The 16382-nt window shown below is 42.6% G+C and overlaps 1 protein-coding gene across 6 annotated transcripts in view; it reads left to right on the top strand.

Annotated features, from left to right (window-relative positions):
• Nucleotides 1-474: 474 nt before the first annotated feature.
• Nucleotides 475-16382, top strand: part of NIN (ninein) — a 126393-nt gene continuing 110485 nt past the window's right edge. For 4 of the 6 annotated variants that reach the window (XM_058163093.1, XM_058163096.1, XM_058163098.1 and 1 more), the window contains exon 1: nucleotides 475-651. The gene's annotated coding sequence lies outside the window, so the exon portion shown is untranslated. Of the gene's footprint in view, nucleotides 652-784; nucleotides 895-1670; nucleotides 1888-16382 lie in introns of those variants that run through there. The other 2 variants (XM_058163095.1, XM_058163094.1) reach the window with 2 other exon arrangements.

Genomic DNA, 16382 nt, shown 5'->3' on the forward strand with positions numbered 1-16382 from the left:
AAATCTGGCTTTCCCCTTCACTTTGTTTGTTGCAAATGGGGATCACATGACCACAGGGCATTGCAACGGTCATAAATGTGAGTCAGTTGCCAAGCATCTGAATTTTGATCAAGTGACCATGGGGAGGATGCAACAGTCAGGTGAAAAGCGGTCCTAAGTCCTTTTGTTCAGTGCCCCTTGAACGGTCACTAAACGGATTGTTGTAAATGAAGGACTGCGCCTGCACCTGCTCTTTTTTTGAAAACAGAAAGCCCTCCTCCGACTGACAAGCCTTCTTCGTATAGGGACTCTATGGAACGGGAAATGCGGGAGAACAGGAGCTGTACGAAGCACTGATGGCGGAGCGATGGGGGCATTTTCCCCCCCGTGCCCCCATTCCTCATCTTGCTCGCTCGCGCGAAGCTGCGCCTGCGAAGGGAGGTCTCCGGCCCCGGCTCTCCTCCTCCCGGGCGTTCCCAGCGCGCAAGCCCGCCCTCCCCTTGTCCGTTCTCGGCCTGCTTCTGCTTTCTATCCTTCCCCATCGCCCAGTTCCGTCTCGCTCGTCCACAGAGCCCCCCGCCCAACTCCTGTGCGCCGGGAAGCTCCAGGGGGCCACGCAAGAGCAAGCGATGCCGCCGTGACCGCCGGAGGGAGCGCGGAGCCCTGAGGCTGGTAAGGCCGGCTCCGTTTCGCGCCGCGGTGGTTTGCGTAATTGCGCGCGGTTGCCTCTCGCCGCCCGGGTAAAGCTGGGTAAACGTTAGCCGAGGGCGAGGTGCGAAGCGACCCCTACAGGGGGGTCTGGGGTACTGTGGGAGGGAAAAGCGAAGAGGGAGCCCCTGAGGAAAGGCGGCGGCGAGAGGAGAGATCCGGGCGGAAAGTGGGCAACTGGCCCGTGCCCGCTCCGCAGAGTCCCGGGTATGTGAGTCGTTTGAAGGCAGAGAGGCTGCCCTTTGCTGTGGGGATCGGCGACTTGGGTGTGGGGGGAGAGAGATGGTGTGAATGCAAAGAGGCTGCGGGAGAGGGGAAGGAAGCCTGAGAGATGCAACCCCCAAGGACGGAGGGGGGGCGGGCTAGAGCCATCAGCCTTTTCCAGCACTGTGGCGTGCTGGTTGGGGAGCATGGTGGTGGTGGGGGGTGTAGTCCAATATACCTCCAGAGTAGCTGGAAGGGAAAATATCAACTAGTTGGGCGAAGGGTTGGATGCCTCAGAAAAGTGGGGTGCTTTTCCCCACTTTTCAAGGCGAGGAATGAACCACCGCTGGAGGAAGCGATCGCGCCAAAGGGAGACTAACGGGAGGGCAAGAAAGAGCAATAACGGGAAGGGAGAGCCGGGCAAACGGTCGAGTAGCGAATAGTGAGTAGTAGACGACTTTGGTGTGTGGGGGTGTGTGGGACGCAGGCTGAGGAAGTGGCCAGTCTCTGGAGCAGCCAGAGCGGCTGAAGGAGAGAGAGAGAGAGATTCGAGGTGCGCGGGGCTGCGGGGCGGGTGAGGGAAGCTTCTCCCGGCTAACGGAGGGCGGCTGGTGGGACTCGAGCAAAGGAGCCGCGATTGTGCGCCCGGCGCGGATTTGTCAGGTGGATGTGAAGGCGGCGTTCACGTGTGGATGGGGGAGGGAGGGAGGGAGGGAAAGAAGTGGGGGGGGGGGCGAGGGAGGGATCCAGACGGAGGAGAGGAAAATCGGAGGCGGCTCACCTCTGCCCCCTCTGGGGCCGTCCCTTAGAGATGCTAATATCGTTCCAGTCTTCTCCCACCCCCACCCCACTCCGCTCAAGACCCCGGCCCCGAGACGGAGCGCATACAACAAAAGCCTCGTCTTTGGGGCCCTGGCAGGATTGCTGAGAGCCGCGGCGGCAGCAGAAGCAGCAGCGGCAGGAGCGGGAAAAGTGACGTGTAGTTCCCCGAGGCAGGTAAGATTTCGGGGTTGGGGCAGGAAAGTAGAGGCGTCCGGGACGCAGCTTTGGAAAAGCCGGCGCCTCGTTCTCAAGGCACTGAGAATAAAAGTCCCGCTGAAAGGGAGACCCGTCTCCCTAACGTCGTCTCCGGAAGCTTTCGGTAGATCCCTGGCCGTCTTTCCCACTTTTAAAGTGCTGCGTTTTCCTTTCTCCAGCACCCAACCTTGCTTCTTCTTGGAAGCCCACCTGTCTCTTGTAAAACAGAAAAACCGCGAAGGTGAACGCTTTCCCCCCCCTCCCTTTTCGTTTTCGCTTTGACTTGGACAATGGAGAAAAGCGGGGGGGGGGAGGACTAGTCAGTTTCATTGTTTGTCAATTGCGCGTGGCTCTAATCTTCTCTGGTAGCTATAAAGAAGTAAGGTTGTTGGGAGGGGAGACAGTAGGAAGGGGGTTGTTTTAGCAAAAGCTTTGGGGTTTTTTTCTTCAAATGTGCTTTCCTTAGAAAAGTTGAATGCCTCTTTGTGTTTGTGCCTTTGTGGGAAAGATAGGCACCCCTGCATTTTAAGTTGCCTAACTAAGAGGGCTCTAGTACTGCAACTGATGAGTCCGGTTGGAGGCTTGCTCAAGCTTGCTCTAAGTAACTTCAGAGGAAGCATTTGTGATTGGGCAGGTGGAGAAAGCAGATCTTCCAAGCTTTAGAAGGTAGCAAAGTTTCTGTCTTCAAGGAAAAAGAGGATGATCAAATCAACTATGAAAGAATAGAATTGCTATTCTCATGTTTTAGGAATATCTCTTACCCCCTTCATCCCCAATACTCTGATTTCTTTCTCTCCTCCCCCTCTTGGAGTAAAGAAAGGCATGAGCAGCATCTTTCTCAGAACAGCTAAAGAGGAAAAAAAAGTTTATAAGGTAGTATGGTCCTACAAGTCATTTACTAGTGAATTATAATCATGGGTTACTCAGCTAATGTAATGGGGGGGGGGTGCCATAAGTTAAGAAACTAACCGGCTGAGTTCACACAATATATTGGGCTAAAGTATGCCTGGCTAGTTTGTGTTTCAATGGTTGAGTTCTTCTAATATAGTAGATTGGATAAAAATGAAAATGGATCATTTGGGATCCAGCTGTTGTTTTAGTATTTTGTGTAAATGAAGCCCTCGGATTAAGTCAAGGTTTGTGGGAACATAGCATGGAACAAATCATTCATTCACTTTTAATACGGGTGTATGCCCGACCTGAGTGCATCCTTTGTTTGTGTGAATGTGCTTTATGGACTACATGAGCTTGTTCCTTGGTATCTTTAAACATTTATGTCAGCTTTGCCAAATCCTGTTAAGGAAAACATTGCAACTATAATGTTTCCAAGTTCTCAGAATCTCAGTGTTTGAAGCAAACTCTCCGATAGGCTGAAGAACAAAAGATTATTCAGAATTACAGTATGGAAACTCTGATAATCATGTAATTGTTATTCCTGGACACAAATGGGAGAGGGTCCCCCACTGTATCTTTCTCTCCTCCTCTTCAGATCACCTTTTGAAAGTAGAGGGGTGGGGGGTTTGTTTATTTTTGAGGTTTTTCTTATGAGGATTGGGTGAATTAATTACTCCATAGTACCCTTCTCTAATTTCCATTCACATTTTACAGAATAAAAACTGGTGGGGGTGGGTATGTGGGTTCCCCCCTTCCCCTTATTAGTGGAAAGGTTTATTATGGAAAGGCCCCTTTACAAATGAAAAAATTTAAATATTCACTGCTTCAGGGCTATTATCATAAATTTCTAGGGCTTTCCAGGCAACTTTATCTTTGGCTGAGCTTTCCTGGAACTCAGCCTAGTTAATCAACCTTTTTCCTTTGCAAATGCAAAAGAGGGTTTTAAAATTATTGGAAATATTGCCTGACCTGAATTGGTGTTAGTGGGAACATGGGGAGATGGCAGTGATAAACGTTCAACTGCCTGGCACTGGGTGGTGCAAATGATTGCTCTGCTCAGCAAATGAGGACAGTTATCAGCTGTAAAACTGACTTTCTTGGTGACCCTTAAAGTGGCTTGTGACATGATTGACTGCCACCATGGGTGCTGCATGCTCCTTTGTGTTCCGAGCTTCCCCTTAGAGATGTTCTTCCTGTGTTGCTCTGCTGAAGCTTCTTCAGGCAATTTGTGTTCAATTTATGAGACCGGAGACATTGTAAAATAGCTGATAAGTTGAAAATGGTTAGGAAACAAAATTACATTTTGTCTGAATTATTCTCCTGTGCTCATTTCTTATTATCTGCTTGGTGGACACTTAGAAGCAACTTTTCTTTACGATACAGATTGAATTGTTTCATGCATCATGCTAAAGTATGGTTGGTATCATCATGATTTACTGAATAAACAACAGTGTGTCCTTAGTGAGATACATAAACCCAGCCATTGCTTTTGTAAGAGGCTGTAATTTGTGACCTAAAAGACTCATATTTGCTCAACTTGTACATCATTAGATCAGGATTGAAATGTTAGTAATAAGATTTAAAGCTAGACAATCATATTTTAGCTCAGGATTAGTAGAGTTAGCCTTGGGTTCACATAATGTGTGCAGCCAGATCAGTACAGGCGAGAACTACTTAGTTCAAAGCAGAACAAGTTCTACCATTCCTTTTTTCCCCAGATATTGCAAGATCATTTCATTTCCCTTCTGATGACTTTTCTCCTATGAATGGGTCACCTTCTTGTATCTGAGAAGTTGCAAAAAGTCTACCACGGTTACTCTTCGCTTCCACTGAATAGAATAGAAGGTTTCCAGATGACCAAACCACAGAATAATATAGAACTGAGTCAAAGAAGCTTGGATTGCAGCAATTGCAGATTTCTATAACAGACAGAAATTAATAGGATCAAGCTACATTTAGAAACAGAGGAATCTGAAGTGATAAAATGGGAAAAGTCATTATGTTGGTAAGGAAAGGAGATAAGAGTTATTTGTATTTTACTGGTTTACCTGAGATCATCTTGCTTTGCGTCCTGTACTAAAAGGTATGGAATGATTCACTCATAAACCAGATTACTTAGCCATAGCTTATTGAAGAAACTGGTGGCTGGATAATCTAAACAAGTGAAGCCAAAGCCCACATACCATTTATAATTTATCATGCATGAAGAGTACAACTGAAAATTAACAGTTTTCCATCATTTTCAGGAACACCCTGAAATAGACATAAAACAAAACAACTATATCCCCCTAAAAGTGGAACCCGTTCCCCAATTTCTGCTACATGCATAATTATATCTATACCTTCTGTGGTCCATAAATTGTTAATGATGGTTGTTGGTCACCAAAATATGTTCTCTTGTGCTTAGCATCTTATGCAAACACAGTTAAGTAACCTAAATGTAGTATGCTGCATGGACTCATCCTACAGTTGGGTTCACATAATACCATGTGCCATAATTTCAAATGCAAATGGCACGTCTTATGCAACATGCTAAAGCAAACCAGCCATATGTTAGCTCACTTCAATGTATGGACCCAGTTAGAATCTGACTTTCTAATCAGGGAGATAAAAGCCTAGTTTCCTATGGTGAATATAAATGCCTTCCTGGTAACCACCCTGAAGTGGTCTTTGTTCTCTCTTTAATCCAGCCCGTTAGGACTGTGCCACACTTCAGATTCAAAGACCCAAAAGTGCTTTGAAAGGTAAAGGATGCTAATGTAAATCCATCTGCCATTTGTTAAACTAAGTACTTCTTTTTCTGAGATTAAGGGGACATGTTTGCTTTTAGGAGTCGAGGATAGGTAGCAGCGATTGTACAGCGATTGTTTTGCTTGTCACCATAAATCAGCTGTTCCTTACTCAATGCCTTTCACATGTATGGCTGGAGCAGCAGGTGGTGATGGAACTTCAAATCCAACCTAGTGGGGTAGAGCAGGAGTCGCCAAACTTGGCAACTTTATGACTTATGGACTTCAATTCCCAGAATTCCTCAGTCAACATGTAGCAACTTGGCAGCTTTACAGTTTGTGGAGTTTGGAGACCCCTGGGGTAGAGGGACCAACACATTACTGGAGGCTGCCTGCAGCAGAAGGATCCTTGTGGCTCTGCCCACTTTCACAAACCAGTGTCTGAACTGCTGGAAACAACTCTTACAAAGTTCTGGTGGTGAAGATCAAATACCTGATGGTTGGGAATTGCCTGACTTCCTGACAATTAATCACACCTGCAGCCAGCAACGTAATAACTGAGAGCAGTGGGAAATCACAGAAGGATTTTCCTGTCTTGGAAGAGCTAACTAGGTTTGTTTTGGAGAGCAGCTTTCTCATCAGCACTCCATAGAAATTGGTTTGTTTAAAAAGGGTTGAGTTTTGGCAAAGCAAGCCCCGCTTCGTGGATGGAGAGTGGCAGGAGAGCTAATTCAGCAGTACCACAGGGATTCTATGGGTGAGTAGCTGAGGTTACCTTTTTTTTTTCCAGGTTTTAATGGGGGACTGGGACCAGGAGGCCAAATCTTCCCACTTTTAAAGGGCCGGGACTTCCTCTTTTATGATACTTTGGGAAGGGCCTCAAGGACTGAAATGGGAGGATCTGACTTCCAAAATCTGCTGAATCTGATCCTCTCTCCAAGATGACAAAGCAGCTAAAATGGAAAAAAATTAATTAGCCTTAGCATGGGAGAAGGGATGTTAAAAAGGGCAGTCTGGTGGCTCAGACTGCTAAGACAGTCTGTTATTAACACAGCTGCTTGCAATTACTGCAGGTTCAAGTCCCACTAGGCCCAAGGTTGACTCAGCCTTCCATCCTATGTAAGGTAGGTAAAATGAGGACCCAGATTGTTGGGGGCAATAAGTTGACTTTGTATATAATATACAAATGGATAAAGCCTAGTTTCCTATGGTGAATATAAATGCCTTCCTGGTAACCACCCTGAAGTGGTCTTTGTTCTCTCTTTAATCCAGCCCGTTAGGACTGTGCCACACTTCAGATTCAAAGACCCAAAAGTGCTTTGAAAGGTAAAGGATGCTAATGTAAATCCATCTGCCATTTGTTAAACTAAGTACTTCTTTTTCTGAGATTAAGGGGACATGTTTGCTTTTAGGAGTCGAGGATAGGTAGCAGCGATTGTACAGCCTGGTATCCTGAACGATCTTTTGCTTGTCATCATAAATCAGCTGTTCCTTACTCAATGCCTTTCACATGTATGGCTGGAGCAGCAGGTGGTGATGGAACTTCAAATCCAACCTAGTGGGGTAGAGCAGGAGTCGCCAAACTTGGCAACTTTATGACTTATGGACTTCAACTCCCAGAGTTCCTCAGCCAGCTTTGCTGGCTGAGGGACTCTGGGAGTTGAAGTCCACAAGTCTTAAAGGGACCAAGTTTGGACACCCCTGATGTAATCTATTGTCCCTTGCTTTATCCAAATCTGAAGTGAAGGCTTAAGCCTGGAGAAATCAGCTTAATGCCCTTCCAGTTAATTTGCTAGCTTTTCACAGACAAGATTTTGATGTCTTTGAGGGAGAAGCATTTTCAAACCATGATTGTGTTTGCACATGTACATTCCTGATTGAGTGAATATGTACACAGTTCCAGTTTATTGTCCCCCAAATAGGTGCCTTTTTAATTTAAGCTACAGGGTTACAATATAGTGGCAACCTGAAATGGCTGCCATGTTGGATTGTTTATCAAGCAGATGTTGCAACAAAGAACAATCCTCAGATCTAGCAACCAATTAAGTTCCTTTGGATAATGACATGGGCGGCATATAAATTTAATAAATAGAATGATCCAGGAGGCAATTTGGGCTTCAAATGCCCTAAAAAGCCTAGCTGGTTGAAATGTTTTATGGAATGGGTTCATCTGTGTAAAATAGATCCATATATATGCTGGCTAATTAGTTGGGTGGCTATAATAAGTTTAAATGCACAGCATAATTGAGGTGGGGAGTTGAGCATATTTTGTAAGCAGAACTAACATTTCACGCATCTGGAAGATCTCCAAATAGGGGGGGGAAATATTTTGAAGAACAAAAGTAGCAACGAAGCTTGGCAACGTACCAGAAGCTGGTGCAAAATCTGTTGGGAGAATTTGTGTCGTTCCACATCTGTCGGGAAAATATGCAGCCTTGGATGGTAGGAGCTTTCTAGAGCTGGAATGATATTGCAAAGCGTTAGGATGATGGATGGGGCTTCATCTTTCAGGCTGGGATTTTAAGAGAACCCTTAAGATTCTTAGTTTTAATCCTAAAATAGGCTTAATTAGCATTTACACTGTTGTTTCCTACCTCAAAATGGCAGGAATCTGTTACTAATTGTCACTAATCATAAATACAGGAAGATATAGAAAAAGGGTCTTGGATTGCTTACTTATTTAGATACTGGGAGACTGTTTAGTGTGGATTTATTTTCAAATAATCCTGCCCAGATTGAGTAAAGATGTATTTTTTAAGTAGTTCGGGGATATTTTGATTCATATATATGTAGTTCCTCATCACTTCTGTTCAGTTCTGTTGCTGGTCCAGCTGTCTGCCCCTGAGCTGTGTTCCAAATATTTAAAAGGCTTTCGTGTTCCTTTGAATGGAAGCAGAATTCTCTGCATCTCTCCCTCCCTTTTGCAGACTTATAAGTAAATGTTGATTTAAAACAAGCCAATTCTATTGTTAGTAGTTTCTGGAATTATCTTATCAATTCAATCATCTACCTCTTTGTGAGCTTTCCTTGGAACCTTTAAGTTTGCAGTGGAGTTGATCTTTACACTTTAATAAGCATTTCTCACAGTCCTGACAGTTGATAATTTCTTTTGTCTTCTCTTTCTTTGCTGAATTAAGACTGGAAAGAAATCTTCTACACCTAGAACCTCCTTTTGTAATCCTTCAGATGAGGTGGTGAGTGTTTCCATCATTACCCAGCCTTTTGGCTAGTGATGTAGACTAACCATCTGAAGGACACTGAGTTAGGGAAGACTATTCTGAGTGTATAATTTTTGGCTTCACTCTTAACTCAGGAATGAGAAAGAGAAAAGAAAAAGTATTTTAAAATAACAGAGGAGTGATTTGATGGCTAAACATGACTCCAGTTTTAGATGTGTTTGGCTGAATTGGTAAGCTTGACTAATGAATGAATGCCCAGATGTGTATATACTCACACTAAACTAGTGTATATAAAAAATATTTTCACTTAGGTTCTTCACTGTATCTGCATCCAGTGCTCTCAACTGGGACTAGCAGCAACCTCCAGTAGCTGTGGCGGTGAATTTTTCCCTTCATTTCTCTACTATCTAGAATCATTTTAAAGTTAGAACTTTGCAAATGCCAGAAATTGTTTCACTATATCTAAGCCTGACGTACTGCATGCTGTTTCTCTGTTTTCCTAGAAAATCTCTGCAAGATTTCCCAGTAATCTAGTAGGGAGAGAAACAGATCAAGAGATTTGCTCTGTTTGCAAACATTGCAAGTCCCAACTCTGTGCTACTTTGAGTGATTTGAGACTGATTAGCCAGTGCCACTCCTATTGCTATATTTTGTGGAATGGCCTTTTAGAGTTGGGAGGACTTTATTTTTATTTTTATTTTTTTTCAAGCATGTATTTTATGACAGATACAAGTGTAAACATAATTATAAACACATGTAAAGGGTATGAATAAAAGAAAACATTAGGACAGGAATGGTAGCCATGCTGGTTTGCTTATGCATGCCCCTTACAAACCCCTTAGGAATGGGGTGAGGTCTACAGTCGACAATCTAAGGCAGGGGTAGTCAACCTTTTTAATACCTACTGCCCACTTTTGTATCTCTGTTAGTAATAACATTTTATAACTGCCCACAGTTTCCACAGTAATGCGCCGTGTATCATCGTCTGCACATGCCTCTTGCGCATCATGGATTGGATTGGGGGGGGCACCAGCTACCAGCTCTGCTTTTCTGTTACAGCTGGGTGGTGTGGGGGGGGAGATGCATGAGCTATTCTAGGATGAGGTTCTTTTGTTTGCGGTCGCACTATAGCGCCATTTAGTTTCACGTAACGTGAACTAAATTTATGCGCGGGCGATACAAATAGTATATTTTCAGAAATTTAAATTGTTACGGGGAATTTTATGAAAACATAATGAAAATGTTTTTAAATAATGCTATGAAAATTTTTTAAAAAGTCAATTAAATTTTAAAAAAGCAAAGTGCTTCAATATCAGACAATCCCTATTGTCCACCATGAAAGCTGGAACGCCCACTAGTAGGCATTGGGGACCAGGTTGACTACCACTGATCTAAGGTAAAAGTTTTGGGGATTTGGGGAAGAAACCACAGAGTCAGGTAGTGAATTCCAGGCGATGACAACTCTATTTCTGCAGTCTAGTTTGGATCGGTTTACCATGAGTTTGTATCTATTGTGTTTCTATTGAAATTCAACCAAAACAATACAAGAAATACATTTGTGAAGGCTTTGTGAAGAAATGTATCACTTCTTTTTTTTTTTTTATTCAAAAAGTTTTACAAAAAAAATTTTTTTCCCCTTTCCCCCCAACCCCTCTCCCTTCACAAACCCCCTCCCCCCTCCCCCCCTGGCTTCCCGGAACAAACACAAGGTATAGTTAAAAATAAAACAAACATATGCTAAAAAAATTTTTTTCCCAAAACTATTATACCAATTCTCCCTCTCTAGCTCTGACTTCCTCCTTACATAACCAAATCCTTCAAAAAATTAACAATAAACAGTAATAAAATATATAAATCAGTAGAACAAATTAATCCTAAAATATTTAAAACCAGCTAAAGCATAAAAATCCAATCCAGTTCAGAGAATATCTCCCTTATAGCTTCTATAACCATATAACCATATAATTTCCCCCCCAAGTCCTTCTTACATAAGATCTTTCAAGAATATTCTATTTAAAATTCAATACAACAGATTATAAAATTTATAAAATTTCAATAGAGAAAATTACAATATTATTTAATTAATTACAATATCTATTCAACTTTAGTCCTTCCTCATCAAAGTCCAGTATATCCAAATATCTAGTCTCTTATAATCACGAATTGCCTTTCGGGGACACTAATATTTTTGTCTATTAATATTTTAAAAAAACCTTGTTTCAAAAATAATACTTTTGTCTCTTGCCATTTTTTTTGGTGCATTAATCTCTGTCTTTCCTTCGTTGCTCCTTTTAAAAAGTCAATCACAATATTTCCTAGTAATTCCTTATGTCCAGAAATCCAAAAATTACTGCCGTATATTCCATCAGTCCAAAAAGAGAACTCTTGGGAAACATTAAGCTTGTGAGTCTTTTCCATTTGAGGAACAATCTCCTGTAGCACAAATTCAGGCAGCTCATCCAAACTATTTAAAGAAAACTTCTTTAGATCACCTTGTTTCTTCACGATCAAATCTTCATATTTATCCACTTTTATTTGTATGTCCTCCATTCCATTTTCCGAATAATTGCACTGGTTAATTTGCTCCAAACTCTCATCCAAAACGTCCCCATTTTTTGTCAATTCGTATTTTTGAATAATTAAATACATACTTTCTGTGTAGTCCTGTATAAAGTCACGAATCCATTCTTCTGAAAGAACCTCCATAACAAAATTCCTGCTGAGAATCCCCTTGTAAAGTACTTAAACAGCGTAATATAATCCAACAGTCCACAGTCAAACACAATAAGATAAAATCTCCATTCAGTTTCGATTCAACAGCAAAGCTCCCTTTGATGTATTGCTCTGCTTTCAGTTTCTCTAAAACGAAACTGAAGGGGGGGCGGAAGTCAGAAAATCAAAAATACTTGCAAACCAATAATTGTTCCTCACACTCGTTCCGCCTGCTTTTCGTATCCACAAAAAGAAATCAATTGTTAGCAGAAGTGGACACCTTCCTCTTTTCCTGTTTTTTCAGGAGCGCAGAGAATACTGGAGGTGGGGGAGGGGTAAATAAGGGGATTCGACCGTTCAGGACTTTGTATTACAAAAACAAAGCCCCTAGGGGAATCTACCCAAATCCTCCCCCTTGCTCTGTCTCTCTCTTTCAACCAGAGAGAGAAATGAAGCCGAGATCAGTTGTTAAATCCGGCTTTTACCATATTCAATGCGGAGTGCCATAAATTAGCACCCAACGAGAAAGGTGGCGCCACCCAGAAGCCTAGAAATGTATCACTTCTTATTGTCTCTTCGGGAAACCTGATGTCTTTCGCTAAAATCTACATGGAACCCAAGTCAAGGTGCATATGATTTCTCTAGGCCAAGGTGCCAGGGGGCTGACTCGAGACAGATATTCAAAGTCAAGGCAAAATATGCATACATGTGTGTATGTGTCTGTGTGTAAATATATACCAATATGTAATTAAATGCCTTGTGTCTTTACTTTTTTTCACCTTCTGTCATATTAGAAAGATTATAGTTTTTATTGTTCCCAAGGGTTTTGAAAGTGATGTCTAAGTCTTCCAAAGACCCATGTGTAATCCCAATGCCTCATTTAAGGGTAAGAGGAGTTTTCAGGACAGCTGATACAAGGAATTTGTTTGGCAAGCTTATCTAGCTAAGCACTTTGTTCCAAGTTCTCCTATGTTCTGAGATGCTTGTAAGCTTTTGTTTTGCTTTGTTTGAATTTTGAGCTTGGGCATCCAAGTTATACAAGGATGGATGACTGAATGGAGTATGTGAGGCTTACTTTGGTGGCAGTGATGGGGAAGGGGGATCTGTTGACATAAACCAGGGGTCTTCAAACTTGGAACTTTAAGACTTGTGGACTTCAACTTCCAGAATTCCTTAGCCAGCCATGCTGGCTGAAGAATTCTGGAAGTTGAAGTCCACAAGTCTTAAAGTTGCTAAGTTTGGAGAGCCCTGACATAAACTATTGGGAAGGTGTCTTGACCAAATTTTTTGCCCAGGAGAAAACCTGGGCAAAGGTGTTTGCCATTGCCCTGTCCCTGCAGTTGTCCCCTGGACCAGCTTTGCCTGGCACCTGATCACACTGCATCTATTTGTGCATTTCTGGACAGGTTGTTATTGAGGGTTGACCCTGTCCAAATTCTCCAGCCATGTTCTCAGCCACTGGGCCATCTGCAAGAAAGATAAAAATCTGCCTATAAATACTGACAAAGGCTTCTGGGAGGTGGAATGAAGCAACCTTCCCTTTGGTTATTTCCTCATATAATAGAATTAATTTTGCATTTGAAATACCTGGGAGATTATTTCGGTAACCTCTCTAATGTTAGGGATCCTACTTAATTTTTTTAATTTTTATCCTGCTTTTATTTCTTTAAAAATAACTCAAGAAGGTGAACATACATAATATTAATTCCTCTCCCCAACCCAATAATGTGGATGGGCTGAAAGAGAGTAACCCAAAGTCACCCAGTTGTCTTTTGTGCCTAAGGCAGAATTAGAACTCACAATCTTCTGGTTTCTACCAACACCTTCATCACTGGCTCTTGCATGTCCCCTCTTTGCATATCCCACTCGCCCCCAAACTTGGGTTGTTAAGGTTGAGTTGCAAAAGTTTGTTGAGTAATGAATATCCTGAACCATAGAGGTGCGTAATGAACATCCTGAGCCATAGAGAGGAGGGAGCAATATCTATAACAGTGTTTCTCAAACTTGGCCACTTTAAGATGTATGAGTGGCTAGGGAATTCTGGGAGTTGAAGTCCCCATATCTTAAAATTGCCAAATTTGAAAAATAGCGATCTGTAATCTGAACTGTTTTTCTTCTTTTTAGGAGCATTGTTTTCCAAATGGACTCTTAAACTTTCTGGACTTACAATAAATGTATTGTGAATTCTGAGTATCTGTTGTGAGTCTCTTCATAGGGCCATGACTGATCACAAACCAACATCCATTATCACAAGGAATATTGGTGATGTTGTATCCACCTACATATCTTTACAGCCAAATTTCCTTTTTTTCCCCCTGGGCATATGGGCACACTTCCAAGCAAGTTGTAACCAGTTTGCCCCCCAACCCCCTTGGAATATTTTTGAGTTTCTTGTGGGGCCCAGGAAGTTTCTTAGAGATAAGATGAGAGAGGAAGATGGCACTTTGTATCACACTATACAAGCTTCCCATTTATTACTTTTATGTAAAAAAACACATACCTTCAAAAAGTTGTGCAAGATTAAGAACATGCCAGTGTCAATAAAGTTGTGCAGCTTGCTGTAGACTTCTGGCTTAGAGGGTTAAAGAGTCGGATAAAGAGTTAGGAATAGAGGTTGACTCTGGCATGGTATGACTGTAGGCATAAATAACTTGGCACATAAAATAGAAGAGGGAGCCCACTTCATATAAGCTGTGGATCTCTTTGCTAAAAGTTAAGTTTCATACGGGAAGTACAGGTGTGTTATTATCAAAAAAATTGAATGCCTGCTTTATTGTGTGTGGGAGGGAGTTGTGCTATGATCTGCAACTAGAACACTGAATAAATTGGCAATTCCCTGGACAACCTCTCCAAGGAAGAATAAGCAGTTGCTAGGAGACAGACCAATCTTTGCATGTCACCAGGACACTCACATGGCTTTATGCTGTTGTTCAGTGTACACTGTAAACTTGAGGCAGGCTTTCCAACTACCAGAATTTAGACTCCTTTCTTAATCTGGGAGTTTGATCGTGCCTCGGGTCCCCTTAAAACACTTGCTGCTTCTTTATTGGGTGCAAATGGCTGTTCTTCAATGATCTCAGATGGCCTTGCATAAGATGATTATTTATTAGACTTTATTTACTAGAAAAAGAAAATCTCTAGCAGGGTTTTGTGGGTATTACCTATATCTGCTCTGTCCATGATTTCTGGTGTAACATACAGAGCGCTTTGTCTAAATAAACTCGAAAAGAAATCCCACAAGAAGTGCTTTTGGAATAGTTCATCAGAAAACTGAGTAATGGATGTGCATTACAAGAGCAGGATGTAGATCTTTATATATAAAGCAAGGATAACTTTTGTTGTCTGGAAAGGGAACAGATCTGATCAAGCCTGAATCAGTCCCTTCCTTCCATCAGTTAACTTCTATGCTGTCTCAAACTTCAAGCCTTACATAGTTTGGGGTCAGGTTATTTGAAAGACTGCCTTTCCCATGTTATACCACCCAGCCCACCAGGACGGGAAGACAGGGCACTTTATGGATTCTGTTGATTAGGGATAGTCATCTGGTGGGACCACAAAAAAGGGGGCTCCTTGGTGGTGGCTCCTTCTCTATGAAACATCATTCCTCCTGAAGTGTATGGTGGTTTCCACCCTGTTGCTTTTCTGAAACATGGTTTTGTCAGCAGGCTTGGGGACCACGAATGGAGACAGTTCAAGTGGCTGATTTGATTGTATTGCTGCTGCCATGGAGAGGTGCGGGAGGTGGGGGAATGGGTTTTATTATACGGTGGATTTTTACATTTTATAGACTGCCTGGTGTCACCTACATGTGAGTTGGCAGTTATATAAATTTGTTTAATAAACAAAAATAATCCATGATTAAGTTCCTTGCTTATAAGATTGTCCTAAACAGATTTAATATGAGTAAACTTTCAATGCAATTTCCCCATGACTAAAGTGCTCATGAAATTATGTAAGCTGGCTTTGCACATTGCACTTATTTATTAACAGAATAACAAAATAAAAAGAGTTGGAAGGGATGTTGGAGGTCTTCCAGTCCAACTCCTTGCTCAGGCAGGAGACCCTACACCATGTCAGACAAATGGTTCTCAAATCACTTCTTAAAAACTTCCAGTGTTGGAGCACCTACAACTTCTGGAGGCAAGTTGTTCCACTGATTAATTGTTCTAACTGTCAGGAAATTCCTCCTTAGTTCTAGGTTCTCTCTCCCCTTGATTAGTTTCCATCCATTGCTTCTTGTCCTCCTTCTGGTGCTTTGGAGAATAGCTTGATTCCTTTTCTTCATGGCAATCTTTAGATATTGGAATACTGCTATCATGTTATCCCTAATCCTTCTTTTCATTAAACTGGACATACCCAATTCCAGCTAAAACATTTAGCTTCCAGTCTCCTAATCATCTTCGTTGCTCTCTGCACTCTTTCTAGTGTCTCTTTTACATCATGGCGACCAAAACTGGATGCAATATTCCAAGTATGGTCTTATGAAGGCATTATAGAGTGGTATTAACACTTCATGTGATCTTGATTTTATCCTTCTGTTAATGCAGCTTAGAACTGTGTTGGCTTTTTTGGCAGCTGTAGCACACTGCTGGCTCTTATTTATATGATTGTCCACTAGGACTTCAAGATCCCACTCACAATTACTACTATTGAGCCAGGTACCACCTATATCCGTGATGGCAAACCTATGGCATGCGTGCCACAGGTGGCACGTGGAGCCATATCGGTGGGCACGCGAGCGTTGCCCTAGCTCAGCTCCGGTGTGCATAAGCGCTGGACAGCTGATTTTCGGGCCTTCTGGGCACACTGGAAATCTGGAAACAGGCCGTTTCCGACCTCCGGGGAGGTGGGGAAGGCTGTTTTTGCCCTCCCTGGGCTCCTAGAAAGCCTCCGGAGCCTGGGGAGGGTGAAAAACAGGCCTACTGTGCTTTCGCCTTGAAGCCCATGGCTTAGAGGTTAA

The sequence above is a fragment of the Ahaetulla prasina genome, chromosome 1 (genome assembly GCF_028640845.1).
Source record: "Ahaetulla prasina isolate Xishuangbanna chromosome 1, ASM2864084v1, whole genome shotgun sequence".
Taxonomy (NCBI): domain Eukaryota; kingdom Metazoa; phylum Chordata; class Lepidosauria; order Squamata; family Colubridae; genus Ahaetulla; species Ahaetulla prasina.